Consider the following 26,870-nt stretch of genomic DNA (forward strand, 5'->3'; position numbering starts at 1 on the left):
GCACAGAGCAGGTGAAGATGTGAGCACGGCAGAAAGCAAGTGAAATCCGGGCTGTGGGCCTGGGTAGTTCCTTGGGTCTCTCAGGGTGGTCGAGGCACAGAGGAGGCATAGATCACTGGTGTTCTTTGAAGGTGTAACACACACACACGCGAAGTCCTATCCCATGATCTTGATTTCCACCTCAGAGGCAGGTCAGCAACTCCAAGCTCACGCAGTGTTTACCTCCCTGACAGGAACAGACAGACGCCTGCCACCTTTTGTTCTTTCATTCCTCCAGAAGAGGGGATTTTCTTACTGCTGCTGTTCACCCCTTGCCTTAAGGCCCAGGTGTGTGCAGTGCTATCTGTGGGTGCTGTGCTTCAAACGCAGGCCTGTCTCTTTGCATTCTTGGTGGCAGGAGAAAGTGTTGTCGCTCGAATATCTTCTCTGTAATAAAAGTTAATCACCCATAAACCTTACAGCATGAAGCATCTAAATATATTTTGCCTGCTAGTAACTGAAAATGAAAGGGACTGCAGAGATTAAAATCTCTTCCTCAAATTTTGAAAGACGTAGGGTGGAACAGAAGAGCTTGAGCGGGTGAAGTGTTTTGCCGAGCAAGCAGACGGCATGAACTTCCCCATCAGACCGCAGCTGCTGGCAGCGGGGGCTCACGGGCAGGTGCCGTAACTGACGCACATCGCTTCAGACTGAGGTCTCTGCAAGAAAGAAAGCAAATGGGCAGCGTCCCTGTTACTTTCTACACCAACATCTAAGCCAAGGGAAAGGTTTTGGCTGGAGAGGTGTCATCACTGTGACTCGTTTCTCTCACTTCTCTTTTCATGCGTTGAACTTCATAAATCCTCTCAAAGATTGTCTGCAGCTAATATATTCACTAAAGACTTCTTTAGTATTATTTGGTCTTTAAATAAATAGCCTTCTTTCACTAGAAATAGCATATAAGCAGCTTCTTAGCTATTTTAAAATGGAAAAAAAAATGCAACATTCAGTCTTTCCCGCATGGAGGAGTGGTTCCTTCACTTAGATTATAGGTTTTTAGGAATGCACCATGATTACAGATGCAGAAAAAAAATTGAAGGAAGGTAAAAATGTGTACATTTTGCATCTCATTATTATGATTATGGTTACTTCTACTGCTGAAGTGTGTGCAGGGAACTACAGCCAGGCTTGGCATTTCGCTGTGCTGGATTCAGTGCAGATGTAGGAAACAGTCCTGAAAGAATTGTTCTCTTTCAGTACAGAGCTAATTTAAAATGTGAACTACATTTCCTGAGCTTCTAGGCCTCATGGTGGTGCCCAGCAGTTTCATTTTTTCCACTTGTTGGTAGCCAATGTGGAAAGTCAAAGGTGTGGAAAGAGCATCGGTCTCTTAGTTCTGGCGATGTCCATAGGCATTTGCCTGGCTAGCAAACTCCGGGCAGACTGTTTGCTGAGCAGGAGAGCAGAATGAGGAGCACAAGAAGAAAGCACATGAGATTCTGCCTCTGCTGTTTTGATTCATCTAGAGACTGTCAACTGTAGTAGCCATATGTGAAGGCCAAAGATGGACTGTATGGGGAGCCAGTTCCTAACTTGTTTGCCACGGATGTGAATACATCCCTATTGCAGATCTGTGCCTGTGGTGTAGAGAAAGATTAGGCAAGAATTGTGCATTTGCAGACTGGAAATATAAATCTACCTTTAGATTTAAAAATGAGTTCCCTGAGTAGATAACATAGGTATGGATGGATTTATGATGGATGAAGGAAGGAAGGGAGGAAGGAAGGTTAATATCCAAGATTTGTTACAGTGGGAATGGAGAGGCCAGCTGCCAACACTATCTTACTAACAGAAACAGACTGGACTAAAGACCAGCACACACCACTCAAACATATATAATGTCCTTGTTGCATGTGAGGAGACATGCTTACTTAAGTGTGATGTCTTACCTGCAGATGCATCTTGTCTCGTAGAGAATGAAAGTGTCTGCCATGAGTACCGGGTGACTGCAATGTGTAGGGAAAGAAAGTCAGAGGTATGCACTGCTTGTACAGTTTTGATGATGGCCCAGAAAGTAACAGATCACACATACTACTGAAGTACCACTACAGTGCTGGATACCAACATAAAAGCCTAAGTATTCTCATTGTTTTTTATAACACAGCTGACTTCAGATTTATACTAATACAAATTGGGAACAAGCAAGAGTGCATTTCTGAGTCTGAGGCGATAAACTGTTTGGAGGTATCTTTTTTGTTACATGTAGACTCAAGTTCAAGCCATTATCACAATATGATTATATACTTCAAAAAAATTATCAAGAACCACGATTTTGCAGAACATACAGTCAGCTCATTAGTGAGCCATTAAACAACTAGTTCCAGCACAGAGCTTTTAATGAGCTTGTTTCAAGTTGATTACTTGGTGCTTGGCGTCAGCTTAATTAATATTTTAAATTTACATACTGCTATTTAACCTGCTATTGTGGTGCCCTAATGTTTACAAAGGTGAATTGATTTCATTGTCTCATTTTATAGGTCAGGGCACGGTGTCATTTTGGGGTTAAGTGACAAGACTGAAGCCACACAATCCCTGAAGCAATCTGGGTCTGTTGCTCAACCTGCAGAGTAGCATTTCCTCTGTATAACTGAGAGAATGCTTGGGAGGACATTGACAAACCTGGAACAAAATAATTTCAATAGCACTTAATAGAACTATAGTACCCTGTTTAATCTGTTCATTAAGATTTCTTGCAAAGATCACAGAAAAGCTTCGTATCTGTGAAAGTACAGTGGGCAATTTAGAAGTGTACCTTTGATAGGAAAATGATCAAAGTAATTGAAGTAATTTCTCAGAGTACAAATTAATTTATGCTCTTAAAGAAAAAAAGGGTAATTATAATAGGAAACAGTATTGTTCCTACTATCGCACATTTTTTACATTATCAGCAATTATTTGGTGTTCCAATCTTGCAACTCTTATGAATATGAGCAGTCATGAGTAGCATGAGCAAAGTTTGCTGAAACAAATGAGCCTGGAAAGGTCAGGTCCCTGCCTTGAATAAATAAGTCTAGATGGTGACATTGCTGTTTAGTCTCCTAGGTGTGGTGTGCTGCACAGCCGTGCAGCAACTCTTCTGTGACAACTTTTTTTTTTTTTAAATCCTGTTTTAAATAAGAACTCCTTCTTGCTGTTTCCCAGCTGTGTGCTCTACTTATTAGTGTGTATGCATAAGCTTTTTGCTGTGTTTTATAAAGGTGGAAGGTTGACTGAGTTAAGGATTGGGTGTGTGCTCGCCCACTTTCGTACCTTCAAGCCTCTAAGGAAATTGCTGGCACGGGAACCTCTCCCAAAATACTGACATTTAAAATAACAAGCTGTGCTAAGCACAAAGTCAGCTTGTCAAGTCTCTCTCCAGTATGCATCCATTCTTGTTATAAAATAAAACATTAACATTACCAGATTTACAGATCTACACAGCAAGAGTGCCTTCCATGCTTTCGAGGTTACAAATGAAGCAAAGACAGAACCCAGGCCTACAAGGGCACTGAGCACCTTTTTTTTCTTGCTTTTGTCTCCCAAGGAGTCTCTGCAGAGCTCAGTATGTACCTTCCGTCAGTTTAATTAAACATTCAGCTCCCTGCTCTGCTTCCTTATGCTTCCCAGAAGACTGATGAGACACCCAAGCACCTGGAAAATCAGGTAGGTATCTCCACAGTTTGTTACAGCTATTTAACTACCACAGATAAGCAAGTGATTTCATGTTCTGGTCGTTCCTTCCAGAGGTGAACAACCCAATGATCTGTCTGAATGTCTAGTAAATGGTCTGGTTATCACTAGCTATTAATCAGGAAAGACAATGCTGATTGCCACTGATCTTCAAGGTGTGTGTATTGCAGTAGCAATACACCAGAGACTCTTTCTGTTGTTGATTTGTTTATTCCGATCAAAAACCAACCAAACAAACAAAACACACACACACACCAAGCATGGGAGTACTCAAAAATGTTTCAGTTCTGAACTACAAACCACATACTTCAAATAAGAAATAAGATAATATTGGCACTGCTAAGAATTGAATACTGTACAACCCTATGGATTTCTGTGTCTGATCTCTGCTTGATTGCTCCATGCATACAGCTGGTATACTGAAATGAAAGAAACACTCAGAAGTAAGGGAAGTCCTTTGGTTTCACAAATCCTGGAAACAAACCTGTGAACACTGTCAAATGCAGTCTCATACATGATTAGATCTAAATTCTGCACAGTGGTTTTGTATTTTTCTTCTCCATGTGGAACACAGTTTCCTTCCTTTTCCCCATTTTCTAATCAAACCCCACACTTTCCTCAATACCTTTTTCTCTTCAATAAAAGTATAAATAACAGTAATGATGAGGATGGTACAATGCATCGCTTGTATTTCATAGCACTGATTCTCTCCTGTAATGCAGTTAACAGTTTGTAGGAGATGCAGAACTCCTTTACAGGAAAGAACTGATGGGATTGCTGTCCTTGCTTAGGGCACATCCCAGTACAGCTCTGACATCCTGTGAAGTAGACAGTGGTTGGGTGCAGGAGGTGGTGTATGTGGTCAGCCTGTGCTCTTGCGGTGGGAGCTGGGGCTTTGCAAGGGTCAGCCATGGGTGATATGGAGATTCTTGCTGTGCTGCAGATCTCCACGCTGCAGCCCGTGGAGGAGCCCCCGGTGGAGCAGGTGGATGTGGCCTGGAGGAGGCTGCGGCCCATGGAGAGACCCCGCAGGAGCAGGCCCCGGGCCGGAGCTGCAGCCTGTGAAGAGGAGCCCACGCAGGAGCAGGAGGTGTGGGGGGAGCTGCCGCCCGTGGGGGACCCGTGCTGGAGCAGTTTGCTCCTGGGGGATGGACCCCGTGGTACGGAGCCATGTGGGAGAAGTTCCTGAAGAGCTGCTGCCTGTGGGCAGCCCCCGCAGGCTCAGTTTGGGAAGGACGGCATCCTGTGGGAGGGACCCCACGGGGAGCAGGGGCAGAGAGTGACCGTGAAGGAGCAGCGGAGACGAAGCCTCAGGTACTGACCGCAGCCCCCATTCCCCTGCACTGTTCAGGAGGAGGACATAGAAGAGGGTGGGATGAGGGGAAGGTGTTTTTAGTTTGCTTTTAGTTTCTCACTGCTCTAACCTGTTAGTAATAGGTATTAAATTATATTAATCTCCCTATACTGAGTCTGTTTTGCCCGTGACAACAATTGTTGAGTGATCTCTCTGTCCTTATCTCAACCTTTGAGCCCCTCTCATCATATATTCTCCCCTTTCCCTTTGAGGAGGGGGAGTGAGAGTGCGGTTGTGGTGAAGCTCGGCTGGGTAAAACCACCACAGAAGGCAAAAAGGTGGCTGTATGCTTGAGGTTACAAGGGCTTACAGAGTCTTTGTCGGCCACCCACTGCACTCAGTAACTTTGCAGTTCTGCAGCCCTTCTCCTTTCATTAGTCATATCCCATCACTGACCTGTCATTAACTGCTTCTCATTGTTAGCTACATGGTTGGCCCTGGCCATGTTTTAGCGTTCAAACACTAAATAATGACAGCCTTCTCAGCTTGCTTGAGTGCGAGTGATTTCTGAACAACCAGAGGCACCTAGACTTAAAAAAAAAAAAAAGAAGAAAGAACGAACTTTTTCTGAGTAGGATCGTGGAACAGGTGAAAGCCTCACAAGAATGTATCATCCTTGGAAAAACAGTGCATGATATTCACCATTCATTCCAGGGATAGGGAGTACGAGGGAGATAGCATCATTCGTTAATAGATATACCCAAGAGAATCAAACATAAAAAGGGAAAGTTCTGACTACTCATTGACTATAAAATGAAAATATGATGATTTTTCTTTATAAACTTCAAGCATACTCTCTAAATATGCCCTAATATTTCTAAGCAAAAGCACCCGAATCAGTCCCATCTCTATACAGATAAAATCATTTCCCCTGGCCAGTGCTGACATCGTACCATGTGTCTGGAGCAATGTTGTGGAGAGAAAAAGGACTGTCTATAAATCCTAACAGCTCAGGAGCCAGAAGGCAAGTAAAGGCAAGTTAAACCCACTCAACATTTGGTATTTTTATATCCTCTGAATTTGGAGGCCCATGTCAAATATTGTAAGGCTGGGTCTTGCACTGCTGAGATAAAGGGCCCTCTCTCCAGGTGTAGCCCGATGTTTCCTCACAGACTTTGGATGTGAGCTGGAAAGTCCCAAAGCAGCAGCTGCCTCTCTGGTCTCAAAAAAAGAGATGAGAGGACAGCTTGGGTCCATCTCCTGTCAGCTTTTCTGGCAGACATGAGTTGCAGGTCTCTGCCAGCACTCATACAAGGAATAGGCTTGACTCTATTCAGGAACCGACTGCTTTTTACAATCATGTTCCAGGCCAAATGATCAATTTCTAGAGGAGTGTGCGGAAAAGAAAGACTCTGAAGTACTCATAAAATATTTATAAAATTAGTAATAATTTAACCACTGCAAATGATTGGACTCCGGGCTATTATGTAGTCTATAGTTTACTTAAAAACACGTTTTTGCTGTTGTTCTTTGCACTTTTAACCCTATGGTGTACTCACAGAGGCTGATCCCTGTAGTCTATACAAGCTGTACGTGCTCCTGTGCAGGTGTGGTTCCTCTATGCCCAATTGGGTTGCTCTGTTTCACCCCCAGGCCCTCCTGGGCATCTTCTCCACTGTAGGCTCCTTCTGGAGTAAGCCAGTTTGTTGCCCTGAAAAAAAGAGAGCTTGTTTCTCCCAGGTGCACTTACCAGGATAGTTCACCATAGGGTGTACTCCTCACAGACAAGGGTGTCAGCTGCACTAACTTTGGCTTAAATCCTCTCCCAGCAGACTTCACGTCCTCAGCTGCCTTCTTCCCACACCTCAGGGAATGCCATGCACCCCTTGGCTATAAAACCACTGCTCTGTCAGGCTGTGTACTCCCAGTCCTCCCAGTACTCCAGGTATTCTGGACTTCAAAATCACACAAGGTGTGTCTCAGTACTGCGTAGCATTTAAGTGCACAAAGGAACGGGCCCCAGAGCAGCTCAATGGACAAACCCCATCTATCTCTGCGTCCTGGAGAGAGAGGACCCAGAGAGATTCAATCTCCTAGGGTAAAGCTGGCTTTGTGGTGCAGAGCCCTTTCTGTGCAGCGTGGCATGTGTCAGCTAAAACAATAGTCTAATGGGAATAAACCTACGTGAGGATTACTGCATCTAAGCATGGTATTCAGCAAAAGCACTTCCCAACTGTAACCACAGTTGCCTTTTTTTTCCCCCCCTCTAATCTAACTAAGCCCTGATGACATAAAGCATTAAACAAACCTAATGCTTGAGCACGGACAGACACATTAAGGCAGGTATAGCTCATACAATCTCAGTCTGATTCTTCTTCTATTTACATGCAGTTAAATATGGGGTAATGTGACTGGCTCATGCCAATACATGGAACGAGATCTGGCCCTCCACATCCGTCATCAAACACGGCAGCAGCAGTTGCTGGAGGCTCATATTTTTTAATGGAGCCAGCAGATGGCATTCGTACACTGCAGGCTTCCCTGCTCCACACCTTCCTTTGCAGCAACACAGTCCCTTTTCCTTTTATTAGGGGAGACTGAGTATCTCACAAGAATGTCTTCCAAATCGATGAAGAACTTTGTTTTCATAAGGGTAGGAGCATTTCCTGTAGGCTGTACAATCTGATAAACTACTGGGCTGTAAGGATTAGATATGTTATCCCAGAGATTAAAATTTAAATTAGATCTCACAGAAATAAACTGCTACATACAGCCTGTCATTTCCGCAACACTTTGATGAAAGTTGGGAGGTTTCCAAGCAGCTGCTGTCTCTTACTCTTTCATTTGACCTGTTCAAAGCCATTTCCTATTCTAGTCTGTTCAGCCTGAGCAAGGCACATTCATTATCTAGGAACCACAAGATTTTGCAAACTAAATGAGAATTGCTTCATTTATTGAGTTGCTATGGCCAGTTTGCTCAGAGGGAAACAGCGTGAAGGTCCATTAGAAATAATTTTTCAGGTGTAAATGTGAGAACAGAAAAGGCACTTAGTATGCTCCCAGTTTTTCAAGATTCACGGGAAACAGTAGGTTTGAGTGTCCAGCTCAGTTCAGCTTGCATTACAATGAATCCTAACAGTGGGAATTAAGTTTGAAAACCTTTCTGATGTGACAAAGAATGTTGGTGCATACCTGAAGACAAAATGATTGATGAGCTTCACAGGTATCAACAGATACGAAAAGCCAAGCTGAGGATTTGAAATACTCTCAAATGAAATATGACTATAAACATATTTGCCTTATGTACATCTTCTGAAAGACACAGTAACAGGGGAGACCCAAGTTTTAAAGTGATACTGGGCCTAAATTATTTTTGATGTCTTTGGGAGTAAAGATTTTACTATCTTGAAGATTCAACTTTACATGAGAACAGCTCAGAGAGTCAAATGATGGACTGGAGGAAGAGAAAAGCTCCCTCAAACTTCCAGAAGATGTGTATTGGTAAACCCAATATTATTTTAAAAGCTTTACATGGAAAACCTGTGACAGAAATGAAGCTGAAGAGTGCAATACTTCTCCATATAGCTAGATGGCTGTAATGACACACAAAGAGTGCCTGGATTTGATAATTCATTGCAGATTCTGCTTTGTTTTATATTTTCCTTCATATAAAACAATCTTTTCTGTATTCATTTTCTTGACATTTTTATTATGTATTAGCTCCATCTATATTTGTCATACAAATCTTCTAAATAAAGTTAATCAGCTTTAAGGCTTGTATCAAATGATTTGGGGCAATGATGATTTTAAGCTGTAAATGTATTTCACTTTTAAGGAAAATGTTGTCTTTATTTCCTCTACTTAGCTGCTGCTTCTACTACAGAAATAAAAACAGGCATTTACAAATTTTTAAGGGAATTACACACATTTAGACAGACATCTTTTTTAAAAAAAAGAAATGTTCTGGCAGGCAACCTGCTTTGATCACCATTTGATAAGCTTACAGAATATTATCTCTCAGGAACTCTAGCATTACTTTTAGGCAGTAAATTGGCACAAAAGAAAACCTAACACAAAGACGAAAGAAGTACTGGAGGGAGCTGGGGGGTTGGACACATCTTAGCTTGCACAGGCATCTCAGAACTTTTTTTGGGGGGGGTTCCTGTGAGTGTGTTAGTTTAAAAGATTAAGGTTTGCAATCTGCACCGAGAGGAGAGTTCTTGCTAAAGTCTGTATACCAAAGCTGGCTGTGAATTGAAGAACTGTTGTAATTAGATTACTGTAAATACAATAAGAAACTCACTCCTGGTGGTCTGGGGAGGGGTGTCATAGGGCACTGGAGAATTGTGTTGGCAGGATTTGGGACAGTTTGACTGAAAGCAGAGAACACAATCTCAAAATCCTTTTAATCTTTTTTTTTTCTTTTCCCCCCCCTCAGTTCTTTGGGGATTTGTTTGTCATTAAGTAACAGTCAAAAGATTAAGGAAGTATAAAATGACATTAAAGCTCACAAGTACTTCTATAAAATTATCAGTGCCAGTGCAGTCTTCAGCAGGGACTGCTTCTGCCAAGACTTTCTAGAGCTGGGCAAAATGAAAAGAAAAGGAGCAAGCAGGCACAAAAGCAAACCCCGCGAACGTGGGCTGGCGTCGTGCTTCTCTGCGAGCGCTTCTATCGTACGGTCGCCCCAAGTGCGGTGGCTGTTGCTATGTGTCTGGGCTCAATAAGCTTAAACTTTGCATGGCCCATGCTAAACTAATTTGAGTCAATTTGTCTACATCATTTCAACAATCGTCCTGTGCATTTTGAACCGTACATACAACACTGCATGATAAAGGCCCACCGAGCAGATGCCGACTGCTCATTCTGCCGTGGTCTAGCTGTTGCTAGTTCTTCACCATGGTTTCTCCATATCCTAGTGACAATGTTAGTTTTTCGATGGGGAGGTTAAGTCTGTGCCTGGCTAGTTAAGACTTTTCTTTACAGAGGACAGCTCCTATAACAACTGCCAGCTCTGAGCATGACCTTTAAAAATGAAATGAGGGAGTGTTAACTGGAGTGTTTTTTGTTGTTTTTTTTTTAATCTCCCAAGGGAGTTCAAAGGAATACAAGGAGATTTTGCAAGCAAAGTTTGAAGCCTGCACAAGAAAGACACCAATATCAGAAGCTGTTATCACAAGAAAGCTGATCTAACCTGCTTACAATCAAATTGTTTCAGTGTAATAGGTTTGGACTCAATTGTAAACATTCACTTTGTAAGACAGTTTAATTTTTGAAACTGAAATCAAATGAGAATAAAGAATTAAAGCAGCCCCACTCTGTGCCTAGGTAATGTAATGGAGCTGATCCTCAGCTGGTGCAAATCAGTATAGCTGCAGAGGGAATCAGCTGTGCGGTCCTGTTTTCTACCAGCTAAGGACTTAGTCTTTCAGAGTGGAGCATCATATTTGGGAAACTCCAGTATTTCATAAGTAAAAGAGCAAGAGTGGTAAAAAATAAACCTTATTCTCATGTATGATAAATCCCCTAAGAGGCATTAACATGCATGTTTTCTGTAGTGAGAGAAAGCCTATAATTAATGTTTTTATTATTCCTGGATTGGCTTGATAGTTTGCCTGCAAGCCTCTGCTGAAAAAGGATTACCTGGTGAGTCTTGCCAAATTGGAGCCCTGTACGTCTCCAGGGACTGGCTGTCTGTTCCTCTCTCTCTTTAAAAACTATGAGGATTTTTTGCTAGACCCACTAAAATGGGATCCATTTTCCTATAGCAAACTTTGAGATCACTTTCATTTTGACAGTGTTTCCAAAACAACATACCTCTGCTAGAATTGCCAAAAGGTGAGTTGGGTTTAAACCTTAGTGTTTTAGACATTTCCCCACGCATTTTTTAATGTTAACCCAAGACTGTTAGTTTAGCCCCTTTGTATCAACCAAAATTTTATTTTGATGAAAAACAAACAAGGGTGTATTGCCTAAAGAGTCACTCTTCCCCTCCCCCAGAAAAATCTTTAAGGGATGTCTAGTTCTGGGTGGATGTTTCAATGTAGAAAGCTTTTTTTTGGTTTTGTTTTTACTGTTTGCTCTCCAGATGATAAAACCAGAGAGATGGGTAACATGGGCAGATCTGTTTACTATTGCTCAGTGGCTTCTTTTTCAATTGATATCCTCTGTGTGTGTGCTCATCACACTCTGGCTTGAATTTTAGATTCAAAACAAATTTCAGTACTTGAAATAAAAAATTACCATTGCAGTGAGGTCAGAAAACTGCCTCATAAAATCAGTTGGGTTCCCATCCACAGGGGGAGCCAACTTCCTCGTGCAGACCCCACCAAGCTCTGCTGCATCCTGGTTCATAAGGACATCTGAGAGATGGGATGGTGAAAAAAGTGAGCTATGCCACACTCTGGCAGCTTCTAAGGATGGGGCAGGCCTGAGACCCTCAAACTGATGGAAGATGCAGTGAGAGCTTGCAGACTAAATCCTGACTACTCTAGTGCAAAGATATTCTCAAATCTGCCTTTTGGAGGAAGTTGAGCCAAGCAGAGACGTGCCTGATTACCTGAGCCCATTCTTCCTGCAGTGCTACAGCTAATACAGACATATTCAGAGTTCAGCGCAGGTGAAGGCTGCATGGTAGTGAAGGTGGGTCTGATCCTGGGCTTTGTGCTGATGGTGGTGCTGTGGAGTGGTGCAGAATTACTGTAGCTCCTGAATTTTGGCAGTGAAATGCACATGCTGCGTGTAGATGCTGGGCAGAGAGCTGAGCACCTGTATGAGATCCAGATCTATGCATGTCACTGACACTATAATTGGTCACTCAAATAAAAGCAGGCTGATTGCAGCAAGGTGTTAAAAGCAGTGTTAAATGCTACCTTACCCTGGCCATAGGTGCCATGACAAGTACAACTGGTAGGGCAACATTATGTGTCCTGAGGAGGCTTTTGGCCCCATGCCTATGACAGGGCTCAGAACTACCGCAACAAGCCTCCATCCAGCCTAGGTATTCTCCTAAAATAGGTGCTTGTCTTTCAAAGTATTACTTAATAGACAAAGTCCTTCTCAGTAAGCATTCCCTTTCAGACAACTAATACCACTGGAGTCAGTAAAGATGTCCACACCAATGATTGTAGAAGTCATCTGAGCAACCTTCCCCTTCAAGAACTACCTGGGCACAATTTTTACCTAATGAAGGCACTTCTTTACAACACGTTTTCCCCTAGCACAGTTTCTCAGATAGTAGACACACGGGGAGGGGAGCAAAAGTAGAGGTGAACATAGCAGGAGTTAACCGTGCTTTATCAACTAACAAATTTTGCAACATCTGTAAAACTTCCCCAAAGAAAGGTGTCTGATAGAGGCCTGCAGGACCCAACTCATTCATTCCCTGACTTTTCCTTTCTCATGTGGGAACGGGTTATTCACAGAGGGCTGGGCACTGAGCATCCCACCAGCACAACCCCCAGCACTGTGAATTCATCACCACCAGGGGAGTTCAACTGAAGAAGCCAACCAATCACAGACGCCACGACAAAAAAAAAAAAAAGTGAAAGTTTGCCAGATTTTTTCTCAGAAATGGAAGAAATCCCTGTAGGGAGCTTTGGACCGCCAAAGCTAGTCTCAAATGAAGCTTTGTTCAAGCAGCTCTGGAGGAAGCAGCCCTGCGAGAGCACCAGAGCAGTGCTGGGAATAATAAACATGACAGGGTGAATCTGTCTGTCATAAGGAAGATAAAAATAAAAGACAGTGGCTAAGACTGGACAAGGTTAAAGGGATAGGGTTTTGGCTCTTAGTTTCCGAACAGGGGTGCAGTTGATGAAGGCACTTAAAAGAGACTTTTCAAGCATTTTATGTGGATGTGGTGAGGGCAGCCAGGGTTGGGTCACACATGGACAGAAGGATAATCAGCTCAGTAAGTGACATGAATGACATACAGGACCCCAAGCCAAAATACTTAGCTTTATGCTTTACGCAAGTTCTTGAAGTGCTTTCCTACCAGATTGGATGGCACAGAGAGATCAGGAGCCCGGATGAGGGAGAGAGGACGCCCTAGTGCAAGGCTCAGGCTCAAGGGCAGCCTTAAGTCTCCAAATTAAAGTCAAATTACCTCAGGGCTGATGTATGAACACCATAGTTGAGGTTCTCAGTGAGGAAGCTCTCCTGGCCAGGAGAAGGTCATCCATCTCTTGCATGTCTCATGTGGAGCAGGGGCAGGAACCTCGCAGGAGCTCCTGTAATGGTCCTCATGGAGGGGTAGTCTGTCACAGGAGAAGGTGAGACATCAGCCCTCAGCGCACAGTTCTTTGGAGGCATTGTAGCCAAATGGACAAGTGGAAATGGTTCCCCATCTGCCAAAAATGAAAGTGCGATGGACACCTATGAAAAGTGAATTTGTCTTCATGGAATATTGCTCTTCTAAATCAAAATGTTCACTCTTGAAATTCTCACAGAAAACTGGGTTTTCACTGAAAAAAATTCACCTTACCCCGTCCCATCACTTCACTGCTATCTCCACAATGAGTAGCAACTTGCTGTGTGGGCAATACCACTGTCTCCACAGGCAAAACCATGAAGAACATAGATGGTGCCATTTTCTGGTAAATCAAGTTACCAGAATCTGGATTTATAAACCTTTGCATCAACAATTTAGCCAGTTGGTGCAGCTGCCTTTTTGATCATAAAATGAGCATAAAACTATGAAGTTCTTGCACAATAAGGCTAGGGTGCTAAGATCTTAAATATTTTTAAGACACTTGGGCCTGGTCTGTATCTGAAACCACACCTGATCTGGGGAGCAAAGCAGCCCTACCTCTTCCCAGGACACACAGAGCAAATCTCTTGCATTGTAAATCCCAGAGTAACCAAAGAGTTACTGCTGCCCATTTAGTGACGAACAAAGCCAAGAAACCAAACAAGGTGGGAGGCTCCAGTAAGCGCCCCATGATTACTGCTGAGGGGATGACGGAAGATGCGGGAAGGACAATGGTGCCTTGAGGCTGCTGGAAAGGAAAGGAACATTATTTTGCCCCCAAATGGTCAAAGCCTGGGACTTGTACTGTCTACTGCTGCTGCCTTGTTCTGCTCCAACAATCTAAGTCAGTTTTCAGAAAAAAAAATATACATGGGGAATTTGAAATTCCCCTTGGCATGCCTCGCTCTCGATGCTAAGCTTTGGCAGGGTGTGATGTGGTGTTCCCAAGAGCTGGCCAGAGCGTGTCCAGCCTGCTACTGCAAATGTGCTTTCTATACTACATGCTGAGCACCAGCGCTGGTCTTATTAACGCACACAGCCCCTCATATTTGAGCTGTGTAAACTGCTCCTAACAGCTTCTTTCCCCTCTTTGTTCAAACAAACAATGGCCTTTGGAAATTTATTTTAATGCTGCCGAGACCAAATTGTTATTTAATTTAACAAATGAATAATTCTCCCTTCCAAATCCCCTTTAGCTCTGCATGTATATTACTTAATAGCTTATCTATATGCCTATCAAATTCTTACTCCTCTGAAAGAATACAATGCACCCCCCTCTCCTTGTACAGCAAATCAGTGGAGGGAAAGGGGGGATATGGCTCCTCTCTTCGTTCCCATCTTGCAATAAACAGAGAGAATGTACTTTGGTTTTCTATAGACACATTTGCCAGCTTTATTTGGCCATGAGATATCAAATTTAGAGCTGCCTCTGGGAAGAAATTAGTGATAGGGAATGCAACACAGGAAGCATACTTGCATCAATAACCCCTGCTGATGGAATAAATTACGAAGTTATTTTTTTTTGTAGCATTTTAGTTAAAAGTTACTCCATTCCTTTTTTTGTTTGTTTGTTTTATGCATGATGAGGACCAGTTAGCTCTCCAAAGGCCCCCACACTGCAACCTCTGCATACCTGAGGAGCTACACAGGCGAGTAAAGGAGAGGGGAAGGCAGGAGGAGAGAGAAGGCACAGAGGACAGTTTGCTCAGGGCCACCTATTTCTGGAGCTCAGAGCTGACCTTACCTCCTTCCACAGCACTGCACCCCAATGCACTCAGTCAGAGCTTCGGGTTGAACGTGGACATGAAAGCTGAGAGCTCAGCTGTGAGAGAGAGAGAAAAGCCAGGTGCTAGCAGTGCCCCTGCCTTGGGGACCCACCGTGAAAAGCTTGTGTAGGCAGACACCGAAGGAGCAGAGAAGTGCAGGACACTAAGCACCCTCACAGGCCTTAGAACCCATCGGGATGGATGGGAGCATGTCATTTCAGCCTCTCTGCAAACTTGGGCATCACAGCACGCCCTGCCGGCTGTCACATTGCCAGGGCTTTTTCAAAGCTAGTGATGGCACCTTCTCCTCCGATCATTACCCTTTCTGAAGGCCAACTGCTCTCATGATTTCCTGATGGTTTTCTTCAGGAGCAAGCAGGGATAGCCTGTGTGTATCTATAACTACATACGTTATTATGGATACTAGGATTATTTAAAACATCGTGACTGCCAAAAACATCATGATTATCAAAAAAAAATTCATTGCAAGCCAGTAAGATGTGGGCTCTCCACAGCAAGGAGCACTGTGAGGTGTCACTCTGAGGTGTCTGCAAATCTTCAGATCTACAGAAGATATTTTGAGAGGCTTACACCCTTTTACTTTCTCATTTTATAAAGCGACTTTCAAATAAATGAAACTATGAAATAGCACTAGAGGCTAGACAGTAGGACCTACCGTGCCAAAGTGTAAGTAAACTGAAAACATTTAACTTTGAGAACAGAGCCCCCCAACCCTCCCTGCAAAAGGCAGCATCAGAAACATTCTTGTATTTAGGTAAAAAAAAATAAAGTGAGGCCTAAGCAGTTAAAAGGCAATGTGCTCTAAAGCCTCCCTAATCTATTTTCCTCCAATTCTTTCCACCTCTAAGAAGCTTGTGGAGTTAGTTGCCGATTAACATTCAGGAAGATTGTACTCTGTCTCCAGTTCATTGCTCTCTTGTTGGCTTATTGTTATTCAGAGCCCATTTATTGTAGATGAGCCATTCATTTTCCTCTAATTGGATGGGATTGGATTTCACTTTCATTGTTGGATGCACTGAAAACCCGGGAGGGGCTGCAGGGATCAGCCCAGGGCTGGGGAGATTTAACTGAGCACAAAGTTTAGGTTGCAGCTGAAAGAAGCTGCAATTTTTTTAAATTTTTTTTTTCTCTCTTTCTTCCTTTCTTTTTTTTTTTTTTCCTTTCTCTTTTGCATGCAAATGCCTCTTGGATACGTTTGCAAGGTTTCCATTGTGATCCTGAACACCTCGTTGCATAACTTATATTTTTTTTATTTTTGGGACTTTCATATAGTTCCTTACCAGAGCACTCGTCACAAGGAAGATTTCTGAGTGTCGGAAACCAGCAAGGGCTTTGCACAACCATCCCCCCTGTCAGTACCCAGCCAGCTTTCTGACAGTCTCCAATGTTTGGATATAATCCTTTCACAGCGTTCAGTTCAGGCACTGTAATATCCTCCCCTGCAGAACGGCTTCAATTCACTTGGGGCAATACAAGGCTCTGCAAGCAGAAGGCATTTTGGAGCCTGCTCTCCACAGCTATTTGCCCGGCAAATTGTCCCCACCTGAGGGCAAGCTGGAGGCTGAGGAGCCTGCCTCCTGAGCTGCAGCCTGGTTTTGTGGCAGGGACACAAGCCTGGACCAAGCCCACTGCTCCCAGCTGCCTGCAAACTCACCTTGAAGTGCTGGCAGCAGAGCTGGAAGTACTCATGGGCATCCATGTGGGTGGGTGTGTTGCTGTGCTGCGAGGGAGCCCTCTTGCCACTCAGAAACATGGGCTGGCCATGGCTGCTACGGGCTGCTTGGCCACAGCATCTCACCAGACAGCTCAGGAGTGATTTTGTCCACCGGGGAAAACCACGTCTGCTGAGAGCGGGTTTCAGGGTTTAACCATCTGAATTAAAGGCAGTAGTAAAATTCATCTCAAGGATTTAACTGTCTGGAAAATAGGTGTCTAACCTGCTTCAGGTTGCTCTGGGGCCAGCAGAGAGATGGGCACCTGTAGAGAGCAAGTGATGCTCCCTGAGATGTATTTCATAGGTGGGACACACCGGTCTCCGGAGCAGAGAAGCAAGCAGACACCTACCTTAGGTACAGCCCTGGACTCTAGCACATCCCCTGAATGTCCCCTAAGCATCCCTAAACATTACACATCTAGGAACACCCTATCTCTAACACTTTCACTGGATGGCCAAATATGACTGAACATGGCCAGCAGGTTTAGAGGGGGCATGGGAAAGCAAGGAGACGTGTCTACCTGCACACAGCAGCAGCGTGACTGGAAAGCATGTTTTTAGAGGGACAACTATCAAAGAAATTCAGCTGTAAGATGCATTACTGCCCAGGGAGCGCTGCCGGTGGTCTGTGCGCTCACAAGAAAAGAGGCCAAAACCCAGCCTCCATTAGGCTGTGACGTGCACTGAGGAAGACCCGTTGTTCACGCACACAAGCAAATCTGTTTCCTACTCATCTGTGCCCAGCTGCTGATAGCACCTAAGAAGGTGCCAGCTTGGCCCCAGACCCAACCTGCATGGAGGTATTTATTAGTTTCTTTACCACATGGATCCTCTGGTGTTTCATGAAGGCTAAGCTCACACTTGAACTCTTCCCTTCCCTCTCCCTGTCTCCATTAGTTAAATCTGAGGTGAAGTCCACCCATCGTCCACACCTGGTGGAAGGAGACCAGCAGAGAGCACAAGAGCCTGGGAGGGAAGCAGAGGGACCTGCGTACTGGGAAGGTTGAATATAAGACAATTAACTCGGCCCCAAAGACCAGGCTCTGCTGAGAAACAAGATATTTAAGACATTGACCATTAAAATTGATAGACCAAGAGGTGAAGACAATGTGGAAAGGTGCACAAAGTGAAAATAAATAAGTAAAAGAGGTAAAATTTGACCTGTTGCTTTCTGGGAATTTTCAGTGTAAAAGGACTAGGGGAGACACTCTACCTAAAAGGCTTTAACTTGAAGACCTGCAGGCAACTGGTCCAAAGCACAGATGTTCTTGGGTCCTGGAGGATCCCCCACAGCACAAATAACACCAGTGGGGGCAGCAGGCCTGGCCGTCCAGATTCAAAGACAAGTCTGAAGAGCTTCAGGTGACAGCAAGCCCACCAGACCTCTCAGTCTCCCTCTTCAGTGCCCAATTACACACATAAAATATTCTTTTTCTTTAGCTACGCTAAATAAAGGATTTACATACCTTCTTCATGCAGAGGCATTCGGTGGTAGCCAATCTCTGGCTCTTGGTGGTTCCTGGCGTCTCTAGGCCCCCGTTAAACAGTCTGTGAATGGTAATTAAACAAAGCAAGCCTATGAGCTCAACAGCCGCTGTCCTGGGTTTGCAGCTCCCCTGGAAAATTGTGGTGGTTTGCAAATCAGAAATTACAGAAAACATCTGCTCTGGCTACAGCACAAACCTCCCCTCAGGCCTCCCCTGGGTGTGCTAGGCAGCGCGACCGTAAATCATCTCGCTGGACTTGTCAGGCCTCGGCAGCTACTTAAATTATGGGTGCTGAAGACGGCCGTGGTCGTGGTCTCGCCAGCACTGTACGGAGGGGATCACCTCATGGCTGGCTGTGCTTTCCTGCATTCCCTGTGCAGGGATTAGGGAGCTGCTGCGTAACCTATTGGCCTTGTCCGCTACGCACCATCTGGGCTATCTCCAGCACTTCAAGGTTGGTTCCAAATCACGGTTATAGACAGGCCACAGGTCTTCCAGAAACCTGTTGGACATTGTCCTTTAGATAACATGCTCCAACAGCAGTTACTGTTCAGATACTATCAGGCTACGTACAGCCAAGCTATATGCACTGCACCAATTTTACCATTACTTTTTCCTCATAATGCTACATTTTACTCAAGCGGGGGCCGTACAGAAACCTAGAAACTACTTAGCTTTACCACTTCAGCCTTTAACCCAGAAGGAAATTGTGCTTCAGGGGAACCTTTCTCTGTAAAGTTAACCCACATTGGCTGAGTCACACAGATTTCCATTTTTTTCTTCTGTTTTTCATTGTTTCTCCATTTGTTTCCCAACTAAAGAAGTAGCAGGGCTCTCACAGGCAGACACACAATCGTAAGCAAAGAAGTTTGCATCCCAAAGTCAAAACATGGCATCATCAGAGAAATCAATGCGTGGGCAGGTAATCTTTTCTGTCCTTGGCATCAGCTACACTTCTTTTTTTCTCTTGCACATTGGCCACACCAAACCCCACTCTTTTGCAAAGAAAAACGAATGCAATCCGCTCATCCCACAGACACACACCCTCTGGGAGGTACTGACATCCACTGGTGCAAGGGCTTTACCAAGGGAAATCTAGTAGGAATAGTAAAAATTACAGCCTTTTAAAACTCTCCCAAACAATTACAGAAGGAAATGAGAATGTTCTGTGCCATTTTAATGTTCTGTTGTTCTAGTAAAAATTTGACATGGCTGCTTTATTTAATTTCAGGATTTTTTTCTGATTTCCTGATTTCATCTTGTTTTTGTTTGCTTATTTTCCTTCCTTCCATTCTTAGAGAATTTGCAAAGGTTAAAAAGAACACACACATAAAAAAAAACTTGGAAACTGAGAAAATAAATAACCCTGTTTCTCATTTGACTACCTTTTCCAGATTTTTTTTTTTAATGGGAACTACCAACAAGGCAAGAAAGGCATTGAATGACAGAAAGAAAAAAGGAAGGGCTGAGGCAGCGGAAATGGCAGAAGTAGGAATGTAAAGATGAGAAGAAGGTTTCCAGCAGCAGAAAATCCCACCCCAGACTGCAATTACTCACCTGTTGGCCATGGAAGCAGAGATTACCTGTAGGCTGACCAGCTCGTCTGGCCTTGCCAGCCACCAGAAAACCTTTCTTTCCCAGAAAACCTCTTTCCAGACCCAAAAGAAGCAGCAGGAATGTCTGGGCCCTGGATCTCACCAGGCAGCTGCAGGAGCTGCAGCAGCACTAATGCAGCAATACCCGTTCCCTTGGTGTGCCTCTGGGAAATACAAGACATACCCACCAAGAAACCACACCCGGTGGGTTTCTGCCTCCCACCCAGCCATGGAAAGAAATTCTTCATGCAGTTAATCACGAGAGGCCTTGCAGGACTGCTGGGCCACGGAACAACATTTTCTCCTTTGACTGCTGCCCCTGGGGAAACAGGAAGGGGAAAAGCAATGTGAGCCAGCAATGTGTCCTTGCAAAATATTAAGCACAGCACAGCCAGCGGAGGAGGGAGGCGCTCCTTCCCTCTGCTCAGCGCTGGTGAGGCCGCACCAGGAGCGCTGGGCCCAGCTCTGGGCTCCCAGGGAAGGACTGGGGAGAGGGGACAGCGAAGGGCCAGGAAGGTGATGGAGGGACGGGAGCACCTCTCCTATGAGGGGCTGAGAGAGCCGGGACCGGTCAGCCTGGAGAAGAGGAGGCTCCGGGATCTCGTCCGTGTGTGCAGATCCCTGAGGGAAGGGTGCAGAGAGGCCGGGGCCAGGCTCTTCTCAGTGGTGCCTGGTGCCAGGACAAGAGGCAGTGGGCACAAACTGGAACATGGGAGGTTCTGCCTCAACATCAGGAAGCACTGTGATGGTGGCACAGCACTGGTGCGGGCTGCCCAGAGAGGGTGTGGAGTCTCCTTGCTTGGAGATCTCCAAAAGCCACCTGGACGTGGTCCTGGGTGGCCTGCTCTAGGTGGCCCTGCTGGAGCAGGGGTTGGACCAGATGGCCTCCAGAGGTCCCTTCCAACCTGTGGTTCTGTGATGATTTTTCCCTGGTGCCAAATGCCTGCACAAGAGAGGCACCTACCTCGGGTATGTTACCAGAGCTCCACTGATGGTAATGGAGCCACGGGGGCCCTGCATGCCCCAAACTTCACCACCCTGCAGAAAGATCCCTAGAAGTGGGGTATATGGGGCACAGGGCCCAGCCCCCAAAGGAGTGACCATCACCAGTGCCCCATGAGCCATTGCGTCCCAGTCTTATTTATTTGTTATGAATAATTACAGCTCTCCTTTCCCCTCCCCTCTGGCCTAGGCACAAAGCAGCCCGCTCCCCAAAAGGCAGCGGCATGTAAAAGTTTGTTGTTGCATCTCCATTAAACTGCATGCTCTCCGCCCGCCAGCGATAATGCACTTCAGATAATTCGTTGACGCAATATATTTTCCAGGATAGGCTTTTGTTTTCTTTCTTGGCCACTCACCCTCTTTCTGTGGTCAGTTTTGCTCATTTCTCTTGTAAGCTGTCTAGAGGCAGAGAAAAGGCTTTCAGTTTTAAGCAGTTTCCTTTTCAGTCTCCCTTTATTGAATTCCAACCTCCATTTTTTTTTTTTTAAGCATAGGGACATCATTTATCTTGGACTTTAAGTTGCAGGGGCCTTCAAGGGGCTTCTTTTTTTCTTTCCCAGCTGCATTTGTTGACACACAGTCAATCTGTTTTTTGCCTTCATTCCCCCTCTTCCCCCCAGCAGGCCATAAAGTATCGACAGCTGTGCCCTTTATTAGCATAGCCATTTTAAACACAACAAGGGGGAAGAGACTAAATATATTACAGCCATTACCTCTGTCAAAAAGTGACAATTTTAAAACATTTTAGCTTTTCACTGGGAAAGCCGGCAGCACAAAAGAAAGTGCTATAATTTTATTGTAAATGCTTTTTAAATATGGGTCACTTGGCCATAATCAATGGAAAGGATGGAAAAGTTCAAAGCTTCAGAACAGTTCAGGCAGATAGCAGAATTTTTTTTACAGGCTTGTCTTTAAAATATGCTAATTGGGGCAAAAATACAACAGTGAGAAGCATGCAAAATAAGATCTCGTTCCTGGCGGTTTTGTTTTCCGCACAGCTCTGTTCATGCTTTTCCCATCTACTTATAAGTGTGTTTTACAACTTGGATGGGAATTATTCCTCCCCAACAGGGTGTTATGAACATTTGGGGACTGAGAAAACAGGAGGGAATCCAGGCACTCGCTACTCTCTTCTCAAAAAGAAAAAAAAAATAAACAAACTACTGTTTTTTCAAATGCCCGTGGAAGTGTGACGTGCCACAGCACTGTGATTTACCGGGCAAGAGAATTTCTTGAGCATTAAATAATCCCAAAGCCTTAAAATTCCAGTAGTTTACATTCAGGTTTGGATTCTAAAACATACTCTTAGGTTTACTTGTTTTTTATATGGCAGAAACTTGTATTTTTAAGCTTCCAGAATTAGGAATTGTCCTTTTTGGTTAGACCAGGACTAATGCCCACAGTCGGCATCTGTTACGAGCTCTGAAAGGTAAAAGGGCTTACAGATGCCCTGAAGCACGTGGATCCTGGCTGCTTTTGTTTGAATTTGTAATGGGTTTATCAGGCAAAGAGGAAGGGGCAATCCCAGCAGGGTTTATTTTAAATGGCATCACCTTCCTCTCCATTTCAGACATCTGGAGAGAACTTACGGGTCTTTTCTCTTTCTTATCTGTACCTCCCCAATTACAGTTTTTGTCTGAGGTTCCACTTTGCTTTTGACATTTCAGAACACGTCTAAAACTTGGCTTACGGCAAGGCAAGTTGTTAAACAGACTCCCAGAAGCAAAGCTTCTCTAAAGGACCTATTTAAGCAGAAGTCCATGAAATCCTACACACAATGTATCAGGGAGGCTCCTGGAGGGCCATCTCTCACTACGGGAGCACTCTCCAAATTCGCCAGAGAGAGGGAGCGAGCATCCTGCTCTGGGAAGAGTGCAGTCCATGGCAAAGGGGAAACGGGAAGGAATTCTCACCACCCATCTTTTGGCAACCAATTTAGCAGCTAAATGTAACCAGCTGGTCTCCCCAGGCTCCCTCTGTAGTCAAGGGAGGGAAAGCAAAGCTCCTGCAGAGGGTCATTCAGTGCACCCAAATTAGCCTAACTCTGAATTGTCCTCCCTCTCATCCGTGACTGGAGCAGGAGTTTGAAGAGACTGCCTGGGTAATTTAGCCAGCTAAGTTGGGTGGTCTGAATAATTCCTTCCCCACCAACCTCTAAAAGCCTGCCTAGGTACCCCACAGAGATTGGCATGCTGTCGGAGGGACCGATTCCCAAGCATGTCAGCAATTCAGTAATCTGCGCTCGTGCCCGCTCCAGAGGAAGCCAGGATGCCCCAACACCACCACCAGCACCCTGCTGGATGCTGTAGCTCCCAGCCAGGACAGGAGCTGACCTGAGCCACGTGCTGGCAGATGCTGCTGCTGGACCAGTTGTGATGACGGTCTGGTTTGGGGGATTTTTCCCTCGCCAGCCTGCAGCTGCTGGCCTCAAGCCTGGCCACACACCACTAAAATGGGAATAGCTGTGGGACAGCCCAGCCCTTAGAGGTGTCCCATGGTGGAATCCAAAGCAACTCCAGTGCTGCAGAGACATGTCTGCTTGCACTCCCTTCCCGGTGAACAAGTTTTGTCCCCCCTCCTCACTTATCCAGAGCAAGGAATGCTTTCCAAGACGGAAATCAAGTCATGGAGGCACATCGCTCCTGCAGTCGAGGGATAGACGTGCAATGCAAGTCCAAGGAACAGGTACAAGCAGAGGATAAACAGGGCTCACCTGGTAGACAGTGGTGCTGGCAGTGAGAGGAGGAGCCTTGCAGAACACTCAGCATTACTGCATGTAAGAAGTTACCATCTTCCACGCCATGCAGCCACCTACGTCTGCCCCATCCGCCTGGCCTGCAGCACTGCAGGGCCTGTCCAGGTTGGGGACAGGCAGGAGATGGGCAGCGTGGCCTGCAGAGCAGCCTGCAGGGCTGCCAGGTCCCTGAGGCCACCAGGCACAGCCCCAGCTTGCCCTCAGACCGCTGGCTGGCACTGGAGGGTGGGAAGGAGACCCAGCGTGCCTTCCCGGGCTGCCTTGCCTGCCTGTCCTGCTCAGCTCCTGCACCAGAGCCCCATCCGCATTCCTACCCACACCCAGCTGGAGGATACATTGCAATGCTAAGAGGACATCGCTTCCCCCAAAATTCCTGGCACGAATATTGCACCACCAGAGTGGGACCACGTCATGGAGAGAACTGACTTCAGGAAGAGCAAAAGCTTCTCCATGAGGAAAATGGGAAATAAATGTTCCCTATCGCTTTTCATGAGAGCCAGAGCCATCCAACTAATCAAGACGTTAACATAACAAAGATTTCCATTTGTCAGATTAAATTGCCTTTTTTTTTTTTAAATAAATTTTTTTGTGTCTCTGAAAGTGAGCTGCATCTTTGTACCACCCCTAACTCACCATTTTTACATGCTTGTCCAGCAAAGACTCTGACCTGGGCAGCTAGCTGTTTAACTTGCTGCTCATCAAAGACCTGTAAAGTCTGGCTTTCAGCTGTTTGAACAGTGGAACAGTCCTTTTACAGCCAGCCTTATTAAGGAGCAGGATTTTATTAGCTGTTCTGTGGCAATAAGGTGAAGGACAATGTTGTGGAATGCTCCTCCAGGAGGTTTGGGTTCTCGTATACCGCGGGGTTTACTTTCCTCTTTTGGACTAGGATGCTTGGCAACCTACTAATATGACAGGGTGCTTCGTGGTGATATTCTCTTCCTTAAAGCCACCTTTGACAACAGATTTTTCACCCAGTTAGAGGAAAATTGGTGCTTGAAGAACTGTAAGAGAACCATACCACTGCCCAATTTTCTCCCCTCTCCCCCCCTTTTTTTCCCTCCCCCTCTTTTAAGCCAGTGCAAACTTTCAGATACGTGGAGAAAGCCCACATACAGGGTGAAAAATCTATTTTGGACACATATATATATATAGAAATGTATACTCAAAACATTTAAGCTAATATGGTTTTCCTGTTTTGCAAATTTCTTTAAAGCTCTGGTAATTTTCTTAAAACATTTTTACCAGATTGTAAATGCCCCCTTTTTCCTGAAAACCACTTTTGGGACACATAAAGTTTCAATTAGCATTTGCGCATACCTGCCAGGAAGTTTTCATTAACATTTAGACAAAGAAGCCTAGGCTATTTTGCAAAAGAACAAAGTATTCTGACAAATTTCAGCAATTTCCCATCATCTTTTGTTTCATAACTCTATTTAATCGGAAACAAAGAAAGGCAAAACTTCCAGATCGTTGACGAGCTTTAATGGGAACTGTGTTACTTCTGGCCGTCAGTGCCAAGGTAAAGACTGAAACACAAGTTTTTGTATTTGGGACTGCCTGCGAGAGGCTTTTGGAAAACGAAAGGTACCTGCCTCTGAAATCCACTGGCTAAACCCTAACCTGTGTGTAACCACCAGACAATCTATTGATGTTTTACTCCTAAGAGCTCCTTTTTCTGATGACAATCTATTCTTAGTCAACTACATTCGAGCATTTAGGATGAAAAATGAAAGCCTGCATTTATATAATCGAATATCATTGTCTCGTATAACACAGAAGAGTTCATACCGTGTGACTTTGATGCAGTAGTCGAACACTTGCACAATGGCAGGAACTACTGCTAGGAGAGGCAGCAAACCTCCTCCAGGCTTGAGACGCCCAGGTGCTGAAGTGTTGCAGCCGATTGCCATGGTCACTTCTGGAGGGGGACTTGAGGCACTCATCCGCAGGCAGACTCAGCACCTCTGTGCTCGGCTGGGGAGGAAAGAAAACACGTAGGCAGTCACAGCAGAGGGGTGCCACAGACACCACAGTTACCCTCACCTGCATACCGAGGGGTCCTGCTTGCCATTTCCTGCATGCTAAGTGGCAGCAGGCAACGCGGAGGAGAAACTGGAGTCCCAGCCCAAAACGGCAGAGTCGCTGACGATTCACTGCTCACTCACACTGGGCTCCTGCTTCGGAGAGCCCTGTGTCATCTTCATCAGTAAGAACGGTTGCAGGCCACCTAAGGGCAGTTAGAAAAGACCAAAGAGGCTCGTTTCCATCTGTAGTCATCAAATGGAAAGGGAACTGATGGCTGGACGCCGTACAGGGATGCTGTACCCCCTGCAGCCTAATGAGTAGGGTCAAAACCTCAAGAGAGGGTCAGGCTCCGAGGAGCCCTGAAGACTCAAAGTGCCCTTTAATTCTGAACAACTCCTCCTCCTGGGCCCTGCGCCTACTGCGGTAACTGCGCTGGGAGCAAGCCTGCCTGGATGCGACTGCAGCGCTCATCTTTGGGCTTGGTAACGCATCCAGGGGACAGGAGGGGGGAAAGGGCAGGTTCAAGAGGACAAACAGGCTCATCTCTCACAAAAACTGGAGGCAATTAGAAACAAAGCTCTCACAGAGCTGCCGTAAAACATGCTACGTTGAAATTACTACGCAGTCAAAACCTGTAGAAGCAGCGTTTCACCCCACTGTAACCCCAGCCAGCAGCAAGGCCTAGGAAGAAAGCTTTTACAGCGTTGGGGTTTCTCAGGCCTTCTGCCTGGGGCAGAAGGCACTGCCTGGGGATGGGAACGTGCCAGGACAAAGCAGTTCCCATCTGCTGGGTGGGTGACTGCACCCGTTGCACTCCCCAAACTGGTCAAGCTCACCTAGCTCCTGAACAATTGGTTGGTTTAAATAAGGCTCAGATGCCCAAGCGTCCAAATTTTGGAGGTTCATCTTTGAAAATAAATAAAGTAAATCCTAATTTCATAATAAGCACGCCATTCCAGAGAGTTTTTTTTTTCCCCCCTCTCTCTTGACTACAGGCAACCCAAACCGCACTCCTGAGCGGCAGCATGCAGGCAGACCGTTCTGCTCTTGGTCCTCACATCCTCAACCAAAGCAGCATCTCACGTCTGTAAAATCTGATACAAGCGTGTATTTTCCAAGACAAACTAAACAGCAGTATTTACTGCATCATTGTTGCACTGGTGCAATGGGCAGGAGCCAGGTCACAAACCCCTCATGTTACAGCGTTTGTAACGAGGTCCCTGGAGCCAATACTATTAACCTCTTCCGCCAG

At 45.2% G+C, this 26,870-nt stretch overlaps 1 long non-coding RNA gene across 1 annotated transcript; it reads right to left on the bottom strand.

Annotated features, from left to right (window-relative positions):
* Positions 1-5,252: 5,252 nt before the first annotated feature.
* Positions 5,253-20,146, bottom strand: LOC121071520. Its single transcript, XR_005820666.1, has 4 exons — positions 18,218-20,146; positions 16,692-16,878; positions 13,107-13,347; positions 5,253-6,713 (listed from the first exon to the last, which is right to left on the bottom strand). It is a non-coding gene; the product is annotated as an uncharacterized LOC121071520 (long non-coding RNA).
* Positions 20,147-26,870: the final 6,724 nt, after the last annotated feature.

Source organism: Cygnus olor, chromosome 1 (assembly GCF_009769625.2).
Source record: "Cygnus olor isolate bCygOlo1 chromosome 1, bCygOlo1.pri.v2, whole genome shotgun sequence".
NCBI classification, from domain to species: Eukaryota; Metazoa; Chordata; class Aves; order Anseriformes; family Anatidae; genus Cygnus; species Cygnus olor.